The 10,881-nt window shown below is 42.5% G+C and overlaps 1 pseudogene; it reads left to right on the forward strand.

The window, feature by feature from the left end:
- Positions 1-4,794: 4,794 nt before the first annotated feature.
- On the forward strand, positions 4,795-5,052 carry LOC133055947 (selenoprotein W-like; annotated as a pseudogene).
- The last annotated feature ends 5,829 nt before the right edge of the window (positions 5,053-10,881 follow it).

Below are 10,881 nucleotides of genomic sequence, written 5' to 3' on the forward strand. Positions count from 1 at the left end.
TAAGAGGGGGGAATGAAGGAGGAAACAGACACAGCTGGAGTCCGCCTTAGGCCAGGCTGCGAACATTAGGCTATACGCATGGTCACCCTCCCAATGGACTCTGAACTTTGTGCTGGGTGTCTATAGAAATGGCATACCAACGGAAAACCAGACCCCGTGGATAAAAGAGCCTCAGGACTTGTACTTGGACTCTCTGTTGCCTAAAAGAATATGCTAATTACTTTGTAACAGAACAAAGTGGTAAATTCCATTATGTTTATTGGGATATGACCACAGGCCTGTTGATATATATCCACTGTTTATCTGGTCTTGTGACACATGAATCATGGGTTAACTTTGATTGTATCTCTCTTTTACCTTGTCCAGGCTAGTTTCAAGGAATTTGGGGAGGTGTGTTTGAGCAAGTACACTTAGGGTATATAAGGTTTTCCCAAAAACTGGTTGGGGTCCTTGGCTAAGAGGAGACTCTGCCTTGGGCCCACCAGTGTAATAAACTGCACTCTACTATCTGCATTGTCCTTCTGAGTAAGTTTGTTTCGCAGACCGTGTGGCTACAACACAGGCATTATATGAAGCATTTTATAGGCAAGATCTTTTTTAATCTGCCCAAGAGCTCTGATGTATGTATTTTAGCCCCATTTATATCTATGCAAATGGGAGCACAGAGAGATTAAGTACTTTGCTCATGGTCACACAGTGGGGGAAAAAAAAAGAAGGTCACACAGTGAATATCAGAACTGGGATTTGAACCAGGCTGATCTCACTCAGGGGTCTGTGAACATAAGTCAGACACTGGCCACCTTATTTGACAGCTGGAGGGGATGGGGGAGACCCAGGTTAATGTCCCAATTCCCTTCCTCCTCACCTGGGAAAATTGTTTAATTCCTCTGACCTTTGCCTCCCACTGGTGTCTGTCTCCAGGCAGTTTTACACATAGCAAAAATAATGGGGAAAAACCCTGAGATTTCACACACGTTGTCTCCTGCTGAGATCCTCCAGAACAGAGCGGGTGGTGAGATGTCAAACAGAGTGCGAAGATAAGAGTCCCGGGGGACAGGGATCAGTGACGGTGGCAATGGTGGTGGAATTGGAAATGACCTTGAGCTTTTTAAAATCTACGTCCTAATTGTCTTCTAAGATGTTTCCTCTTTCCAGACCGGCACACCCCTGCACCACCCCTTCCTTACCTTATCAAAATCCCACCAGTTCGTCAAAGCTAACTCTGACATCATCACTGATACAGGACCTACTTGCTCTGTCTCTGGGTCTGGTTGGCTGCTTATCTGTCTGTAGCCCCAATCCGTGCTCATCCAACCACAGATGTAGGCAATTTGAGATTCATCACCGCCTTTTTTTTTTTTTTTTTTAAATTTTGGCTACACTGGATCTTCGTTGCTACACAGGCTTTCTCTAGTTGCAGGGGCTGCTCTCTAGTTGCTTCTCATTGTGGTGGTTTCTCTTGTTGCAGAGCATGGGCTCTAGGCACGTGGGCTCAGTTGTTGTGACACATGGGCTTAGTTGCCCTTTGGCATGTAGAATCTTCTCAGACCAGCGATCGAACCGGTGTCCCCAGCATTGGCAGGTGGATTCTTAACCCCCTGGACCATGCAGGAGGTCCTCATCACCTCTTTCATCAAGCTGTTTCTATTTCATCAGCTTCTGCCAGAGGACACTCTGTGCTTGTGCCCCATGGACTGTGAAGCCTTGGGCTGTGTGTAGTGGGCAGGCAAAGGCTGGCGGAGCTGAATGGGTGTGAACAATGCAAGCCTGAGATAATTAGAGTAGAAGTTAGAAAGCTCCCTCCACCCCCATCTCCATCCCACCCCACCCCAGAACCTGAGGTTCTCAAAGCAACAGTGGATGCCATTTCCTTCTGAATTTTAATTGGAAGATAATTGCTTTACTATATTGTGTTGGTTTCTACCATACATAACATGAATCAGCCACAAGTATTCACATGTCCCCTTCCTCCTGAATCTCCCTCCCCATCCTCCCCCCGCCCCCAGATTGTCACAGAGCACTGGGTTGAGATCCTTGGGTCATATAGTAAATTCCCACTGGCTATCTATTCTACATATGGTAATATATATGTTTCCATGTTATTATCTTAATTCATCCCACCCTCTCCTTCCTTTCTGAATTTTAAAGAGAACCTATAATTCTAATCCATAAGTAAGTTTTCTTAAAAAAAAATTTTCTTTTCTTTCATTTTTTTTTAAGTTGGAGCAAAATTGCTCTACGATATTGTGTTAGTTTCCGCTGTATACCACCATGAGTCAGCTATGCATATACATATATCCTTCCCTACCCCCACCTTGAGCCTCCCTCCCACCTAGAAATAAGTTTTCTTTAAAAACAATTAGAATATTATAAACGAAGGAAAATTTCTTTCTGACCACCATGCCCGCTCTGGAGCCATCACTATTTTTAACCGGCGTGTGTAACCAGGCACATTCTGGTTGGCACAAAAGCCTGTCCCGGTTCCCACCATGACATGAATCAGTGTTGTGGTCTCTCATGATTTCATCATTCTGCCACTCGTCTTTGGCCAGTCACCAACCCCTCCCCAATCCCAAACCCATAAAAAAACTAGATGAGAAATGCTCTGTTGTGAGCTTAGAATTCCTCTCCAGGACACTCTGGCTACCGGCTTGGCAGCAGTCAGGAGTTTCCGGTAGCCTCCTTTGTGTCAGGCCAGGGGTGGTCAGGGTTGTCACAGGGAACCAATCCCTCAGCCGTGACTTGGCTGGGCTGCCCAGTGTTACCCTTCACTGGGTGGGGTGGGGGTGGGAGAGAGCGAAAGGGGGAAGCAGGAACTCTAGGCTGGCCCAGGAAGCAGAAATAACAGTACATACCTCAATGTGTTGTCTTGAGGATAAACTGAGAAATTGTGTGAAACCTGCACAAGCTCATGGCAGACAGGAGAGAATATTAAAAGGTGATTTCCACGGTTGACTTCAAGAAGGGATCTTGGTCAGGCTTTCTTCTTTTAAGGGATCACTACCCTAAGGAAGGGCTTTCCCCGTGGCTCAGCAGTACAGAACCTGCCTGCCAATGCAGGAGATGCAATAGACTCGGATTCAATCCTTGTGTCGGGAAGAGCCCCTGGAGTAGGAAATGGCAACCCACTCCGGTATTCTTGCCTGGAAAATTCCATGGACAGAGGACGGGCTACAGTCCACGGAGTCACAAAAAGTCGGACACCACTGAGTGACTGAACTCACAGTGCAGGCTAAGGAAAATGATGTAACGACAGAAGCATGTTACTTGCCAGACAAAAATTACATGGTGGACTTGTGCGTACTTCTGTCGGTCATGCCTTTAGAAAGATCCTGCGGTCAGAGTGGGCCTGAGTCCTGGGAGACATGATGGTTGAGATTGCAGTCTCCCCAAGTACAATGTGTTTGGGTGGGAGTTTGTTTTTCAGACCACAGGCAATTGCATCAAATGACTAGTCTCTCTGGATGGAATTCAAGCCTGGGAATATCTGTGATTGTGTTTGGGGCAGACTCCAAGTCAGCCTGGGCAGCAAAGTCGGGGGATGCCCTGCCAGCTCCTGCTTAGTTGGCATCCAGAGGGGAGGAACCTTGTCATTAAACGGATGGGCAAGAAACAGCAGCTCCATGACTTCTGTCTGCAATTGTGGTCTCGAGTACTCTTCCCTTCCCTTCCTTTGGAGATCAGTTTCCACACATTCTCAGCTCTGTTCCTGATCAAGGCACCCCCTCACCCTCTCCCCCTACTCTTCCCCATCCAACCAGCAATCCCAGCTCCCCACTTTGTCCCCTGCTGATCACTGCTCCACTTCCTCAAAGGGACGTCTCAGGGTCGGTGTTCTGGGGCCTTCTCCCTCTCTCTGGTGATTTTCTAGGTCTCAATCATGGAATGGGCCAACTTAGTTGCTGCCAAATCTCATGTGACCCAGGACAAATGACCATGAACATTAAATCTTTCATTATCACTTTTTTTTGGAGGGGGGGGCAGGGAGAAAAAATTTAGACTCTGAGCATCTTTCTACTACCAGAAAAACTTGCTGTGTATACATCATGCTGATACACAGTCACTCATTTTAGAGATTAATTAGTGTGTTTTCATTTTTAAAAATGGACCCCACTCTATGACTTTATTTTCTTTTTCTTTTTTGCCAAGCCCCGTGGCTTACTGGATCTTTGTTCCCCAACCAATGATAGAATCTGTGCCCCTTGCAGCAGAAGCATGGAGTCTTAACCACTAGACCACCAGGCAAGTCCCTGCATATTGTTAAACATTGTATAAATGGAGTTAAAATGTATATAATAGAGACTTCCCTGGTAGTCCAGTGGGTAAGATACTGAGCTCCCAATGCAGGGGATCCGGGCTCAATCTCTGGTCAGGGAACTAGATCCCATATGCTGCAAAGAAGACCCGGTGCAATCAAATGAATAAAAAGAAAAATGTATATAATAAAGCAAATAAACAAATTAAGAACTCCTTTGATCCTCTGGCCTTTTCCAGTATACCTCTTTTTTTTTTCTTCTCCCTCTCACAATTGAACTTCTGTAAAGAGAAGTCTCATCTGGTTTGTTTCCACATATCAGCTCTCATTCTACCCTACTGCAGCCTGGCTCTTGCCTCCGCTGAACCCCATTCCATCTACAAGGACCGTGTTGTTCAGTCCTCAGCCACCAGGCAATTTGCACTGTGAATTCTGAACAACTTTATCTAAAAAAATTATGTAACTTGGCAGACCTCGCTTTTCCTTGCCCGGGTTTGTATTGTGATTCCTCACTGTAGTAGACCCTGCGGTCCAGAACGATGGCGGTTGTCATCTGAGTGGTTTATCGTGGCTCTTGAGGCTACGAGCCCAAGTATCTTCAGCTCAGGAAGAAGTTAGGAGAAGAGTTCCCTGGCTGCCTGGACATTTGCTGCCAGGGGACTCCTCAGGTCACTGGCTTCTTTGAAGCATTCATAGCAGGAAAGCTGATTGACTCCAAGAAGGGAGGTGATGGCTACGTGGAAGCGGAGAGCAAGTTTCTGAAGCTGGTGGCTGCCATCAAAGCCACTTTGGCTTGATGTGCCCTGAAGACAGAGACCAATGACCTTGGCCCAGTGCCTCTCAGCAGACGCTTCATGACAAGAAGGACTGAAATGGATCTCGGATGCCTGGTCCTTCCCTGATGTTCCCATGGCCGCCGGTTGGAGCAGGTCTTTGTGTGTGGGGGGGAGTGTGTGTGTGTCCCCAGAAGCCTAATGTTGCTCACTGGTCCTGCTCCCCTCCCCCATCTCTCATCTCCCTGCATCCCCCGTCCCCCATGTCTTCCTTTTACACTCTGGTGTTTGGGGTAGTCCTGCTCCAGGCTTCCTTTTCAGGGGGAAGCCGAGAGGAGGATCAGGATGAGTGAGTCTCAGATTTCAGCAGCATTGGCAACAGTTCACAACTCAATAAATGGTGATGCGGTTAACAACAACAACAAAAAATTATATAACTTAATTCAGATAGCTTCCTTTGTGGCTCAGCTGGTAAAGAATCCACCTGCAATGTGAGAGACCTGGGTTCAATCCCTGGGTTGAGAAGATCCCCTGCAGAAGGGAAAGGCTGCCCACTCCAGTATTCTGGCCTAGAGAATTCCAGGGACTGTATAGTCCATGGGGTCGCGAAGAGTCGGACACGACTGAATGACTTTCACTTTCTTCATTTTAATTCAGAGGGATAGAACTCTTGTCTGGCATCTTTAACAAAATGCAATGTGCCATAAAATGTACACATTTTGGGCTTCCCTGGTGGACCAGTGGTTAAGAATCCCCCTGACAATGCAGGGGATATGAGTTTGATCTCCGGACTGGGAAGATCCACCTGCCTCGGAGCAACTAAGCCTGACAGTCACAACAACTGAGCCCACAAGCCCTAGTGCCCGAGCTCTGCAGCTGGAGAAACCACCACAGTGGGAAGCCCAAGCACATCAACTAGAGAGTCGCTCCTGCTCGCCGCAACTTGAGAAAGCCCGCGGGCAGCAGTGAAAACCCAGTGGAGCCAAAAATAAATAAATAAATCTTAAAAAAAAAAAAAAAAGTACACGTTTTGCTAAAGGGAAGGCCCTCCCCCAGTGAATATTTTTGTCTTTTCTATTGATAGACGTATCTGGAAGAGTCTGCTTTCATGTTTACGGTCAAGGCTGCAATTACTATTTCAGGGCACAAAACTTTGGACCCGGCATCAATCCAGGGAGAAGGGAGCAAAGTTCACATTTTCATTCAGATGTCATTTATAAACATAGTGATAAAAAGATCCTTAACTTAAAAACCTTGTCTTTTTTCATCCCTGTGTTCCTCTCTCTAACTATAACCCCCCCACCCCCCCACCAAAGATGACCTTTGGAAACTAAATTTTCAGTAAGTGGAAACTAAATTTTCATTAGCTGTTCTTATTTTGTCCGAAATAACTTTTTCCCCCTTTATCTTATACCTGGAACCTCATGAACGTTTTTCTAGTGTCAATTATATGCACAGGCCCCTTTAAAAATGTTATAAGCATTTATTTTATAATATTTAAAATGTTTTTAATATATTTTGTTTTATAAAGGAAAAAATGATAAACATATCTGTATTCATACCAAGTTCAAATGGTAAAACATCTCAGGGATGGTTAGAGCTCTCCTACCTAATCACAGGCCTCCTCCCCACCAGCTCAAAACCAGACAGAATATGGTGTTTATTTATGTCTCTATTCTTTATACTTTTGCTATTTGTTTGTATCCTTAAGCAAAATGCAGTCTTATATTGCATATTTAAAATTTTATAAGCATTATCACCCTGTAAGTGTTCTTCTGTAACTTAGTTCTTTCACCAAATATTATAAAGCTTTCCCCAAATACTTGTAAGCATCATTCATATTTATGTGCATATCTCTAATTCCTTAATTTTTCCTGCTATATAAAAATCTGCCATGAAAATAGCCCAATTTATTTATTCATTTTCTCACTGTTGGATTTTTCAAATTTTTTCGTTCTTGCAAACACTACTACCTTAACTTACTTTTGTGTGCCTCCTGTACACATATGCAGGACTTTTTTTCCCTAGGACAATGGTCTTTGAACTTGGCTCAAGTTCTCCCCAAGATAATTTTGAAATTATGTATCTCTTTTCAAATTTTAAGTTGTCATCTAAATTTTTAAATCATAAGTTTATATTTATTTAAAAACTTCTATTGGAGTATAGTTAATGCATTCATTTCAGGCGTACAGCAAAGTGGCTCAGTTATATATATGCATGTATCTATTATTTTTCAAGTTCTTTTCCTATTTAGGCTATTATATCGTAAATTTAAATATTAGTGTGAGCCATGTGAATCTGCTATATTTGTTGGCTAAAAGTGATTGAATATTAATTTCATTTAATTCAGACAGAGAGCTGCAAAGAATGTCATGTCTTATTAATACAAATATCATTTAAAACTAAAATTGTTACTTCACTTTTCAACATGTATCCAATGGAATCTAAATATTATAGTAATTTGATACTTGCTATTATCCACTTTAAAAATACTCAGACTCTTCCTTGACAGGCCAAAATTTTACATAGCTATTTTTCTCATGTATCTTATATTTTCATTCCATTTATTTAATAAAATTTCTCTTAACATATTTTTTATTTGAAGTCTTCTAATGCTCTCCCAATGATATTTTTCCACAATAAAAATATGTATATAGATTGAAATACTCATGTTTTAAAATTTCTTATGAAAGTAAGGCTCTAAGCGTTAAAATTTTCTTCTGCTTTGAGTTACAGCAACAATTATTAGTATATACTTAAGAAAAGCAACCTAATTATAACAGAGATTTTTTTTTATAAATAATTATTAAATTTAAAAAGTGAAATTTGATTGTAAAGTCAGCTCCATAAGGTTGATGGGACTTAATTTGTTATCAGTTTGCCATGGATGAATGTTACATATTACTTGGCAGAGGCAAGATTCAGCATCAATTCTATCCTTATTTTCTGTTATAGATGTGGGCTCTGAGCAACTTTACTCCTGAAAATAGACAGGAATAAAGGATTTTTAAGAGCAGAGTTTCTTAATTCTATGAACTTTTTCAAGTTTCACCAAATTCACCAAAAATTGCCCAAAGATCCATCATAGGAAATTGTTTTGAATGTCGTACCAGTTGGCAGCCCGATTTGATTCTCAGTTTTATTGATGGTAAAAGAACTGGAAATCACCTGGCTCAGAAACGCAAATTTGTTGCTCAAGCCTGTAGTGTCATTTTCTTGTTCACCTTTCAAGAGTCTAAAAGTCTGTATTAGAATTTTCAAATGATAACTAAATATCTTTCATGTAGAAGCATCTTTTAAGACTCATATACTCAGAAAGACTTGGGAAAATGAAAATATTGTTGATTTCAATACATCTGACAATTTATTTTTTCCAATTTCTTATGTTTCTATTTATTTTAAAATGTTTATGTTGCTTTACTATATAAATACACCTTTTAGAAAGGAAAGTTATTTTCTGTTATGTGATTTAACTATAGGTGTGTCAAAATATTGACACTACAAATTTAGCTCAATTGGCTTATGGGAGACATCTCTGTACAACCTCATTGGCAAACTCAGTATTAATTGTCGAAGTAATCATCCAAATTAGGCTTCCCTGGTGGCTTAGTGGTAAAGAATCTGCCTGCCAATGCAGGAGATTTGGGTTCGATCCCTGGGTCGGGAAGATCCCCTGGAGGAGGGCATGGCAACTCACTCCAATATTCTTGCCCAGAAAATCCCATAGACAGAGGGGCCTGGCACGCTACAGTCCTTGGGGTCGCCAAGAGTTGGATGCGACTGAGCGACTAAGCACACACAATCATACAAATTAGACTTACTTTCTGTGGAAAAAAAAAGCAGGATTTCACTTTCCAATTTGAATAGCTATGTTAATTTATATCCCTGTAACAACCGTCTCACTTCTGAATTCTTGTAACTCAAGGGTCATGCTAAGTCACTTCTGTCATGTCCAACTCTTTGCGATCCTATGGACTGTAGCCCATCAGACTCCTTGGTCCGTGGGGTTCTCCAGGCAAGAAAGCTGGAGTGGGTTGCCACACCCTCCTCCAGGGAATCTTCCTGACCCAGGGATCAAACCCAAGTCTCTTACATCTCCTGCATTGGCAGGTGGGTTCTTTACCACTAGCACCACCTGGGAAGCCCAAGTAACCAAGCTCACGTAACCCATATAAGTTGATTCTGTTTCCACATACATCACTTATAAAAAATGTAAGTGTAATGCCTTGAACTTATTAATTTGTATCCCATGTGGTAGGTTACATTATTTGTGCACAGTTATTCATTCCCTTTCCATCTTTGCAATCCTGTCCTGCGGACAGTACAGTTCCCTACCTCATTGACTTTGAACTTGACCGTGGGACTTGCTTGGCTAGTGGCAGGGGAGAGATGAAGTCTGCCATATCTGAGCAGAGGCTCTAGAGGTGCTGCAAGGTTCCCACCAGCCCTCTTGCTCCTGCTCTCCACTTGGAGAGCGTTGTCCTGAGAGTGCCTGCTGCCTTAGTCTAGGTCTTGGAATGAGAAAGCAAGTTGAGCAGACCCACAGTTCAGAATGAGGAGAGCATAGAGCTGCCCACAACCTACCCACAGAGGGGAGAAGAGTTGGAAAACCGCAGACTCCCAGTCGACTTGCAGCTCTGGAGTAAATATTTGTTGTTGCAAGTCGAACCTAGCGAAAGCTGACCAATGCTCTCTTTTAATGGCAGCATCCTATATTCTGAGCAAATAAAGCCCTGAATTTTTAGCAACCAAAACTTGTTTACAAATAAAACACTGCTCCCAAGTTAAAGCCTGGGAATAAACCATGGCTGCTTTTAGTAACGGTGACCAGTTCTTGCAGCAACCCTAATCCATAGAAATACTTAACACACCCTGCCCAAATACATGCAAATAGACTCAAATAAAAGTATCTAAAGTTTAAGTAAAACTGTTCACCAGCTGCATTCCTAGGTGTGTCTTATGCCTGTAACCATCTCATCAGTAATACCATTTTCTTGGCTACAACATCAGCTATATAAATATAAAAGGAACTATTGGATTCATTAGTCAACGTACTGGAATTTTAAAAGAGTTTTTAAATTTCAACATAATTTGACTTATGAGATGCAAAAATAGTAAAGATCGTTCCTATGTACCATTCTCCAGATTGCCCCAACACAGCATTCCACATGGCCATGCTAGTAAAAGCAGAAAATTGACATTCGTACAAAGACATCACTTTGCTGACAAAGATCCATATATTCAAAGTTATGGTTTTTTCCAGTAGTCATATACGAATTGAGAATTGGACCATAAGAAAAGCTGAGCACTGAAGAATAGATACTTTTGAACTGAGGCTGGAGAAGACTCTTGAGAGTCCCTTGCACAGCAAGGAGGTCAAACCAGTCAATCCTAAAGGAAATCAATGCTGAATATTTATTGGAAGGACTGTTGCTGAAGCTTCAATACTTTGGCCACCTGATGGGAAGAGCTGAATCATTGGAAAAGACACTGATGCTGTGAGAGATTGAAGAGTAAAGGAGTAACGGGCGGCAGAGGCTAAGGTGGTTCGATGGCATCACTGACTCAATGGACACAAATCTGATCAAACTCTGGGAGGTAGTAGAGGACAGAGGAGCCTGACAAGGCGTCACAGAGGCAGAGACAACTTAGTGACTCAACAACAACATGCCCAATGTGTGTCTCTCCGTGTGTGTGTGTAGTTCTATATTGGTATGTCTATCACTGTTAGAATATACTGTTAGGATATAACAGTAGTGATACAAGGCTACAGTCGCATTCACCCCCAACCCTAACCACTGGCAACCCCTGGTCTTTTCCACCCACCTCTAATTTTTCACTTGCAGAATATTA

The sequence above is a fragment of the Dama dama genome, chromosome 5 (assembly GCF_033118175.1).
Source record: "Dama dama isolate Ldn47 chromosome 5, ASM3311817v1, whole genome shotgun sequence".
NCBI classification, from domain to species: Eukaryota; Metazoa; Chordata; class Mammalia; order Artiodactyla; family Cervidae; genus Dama; species Dama dama.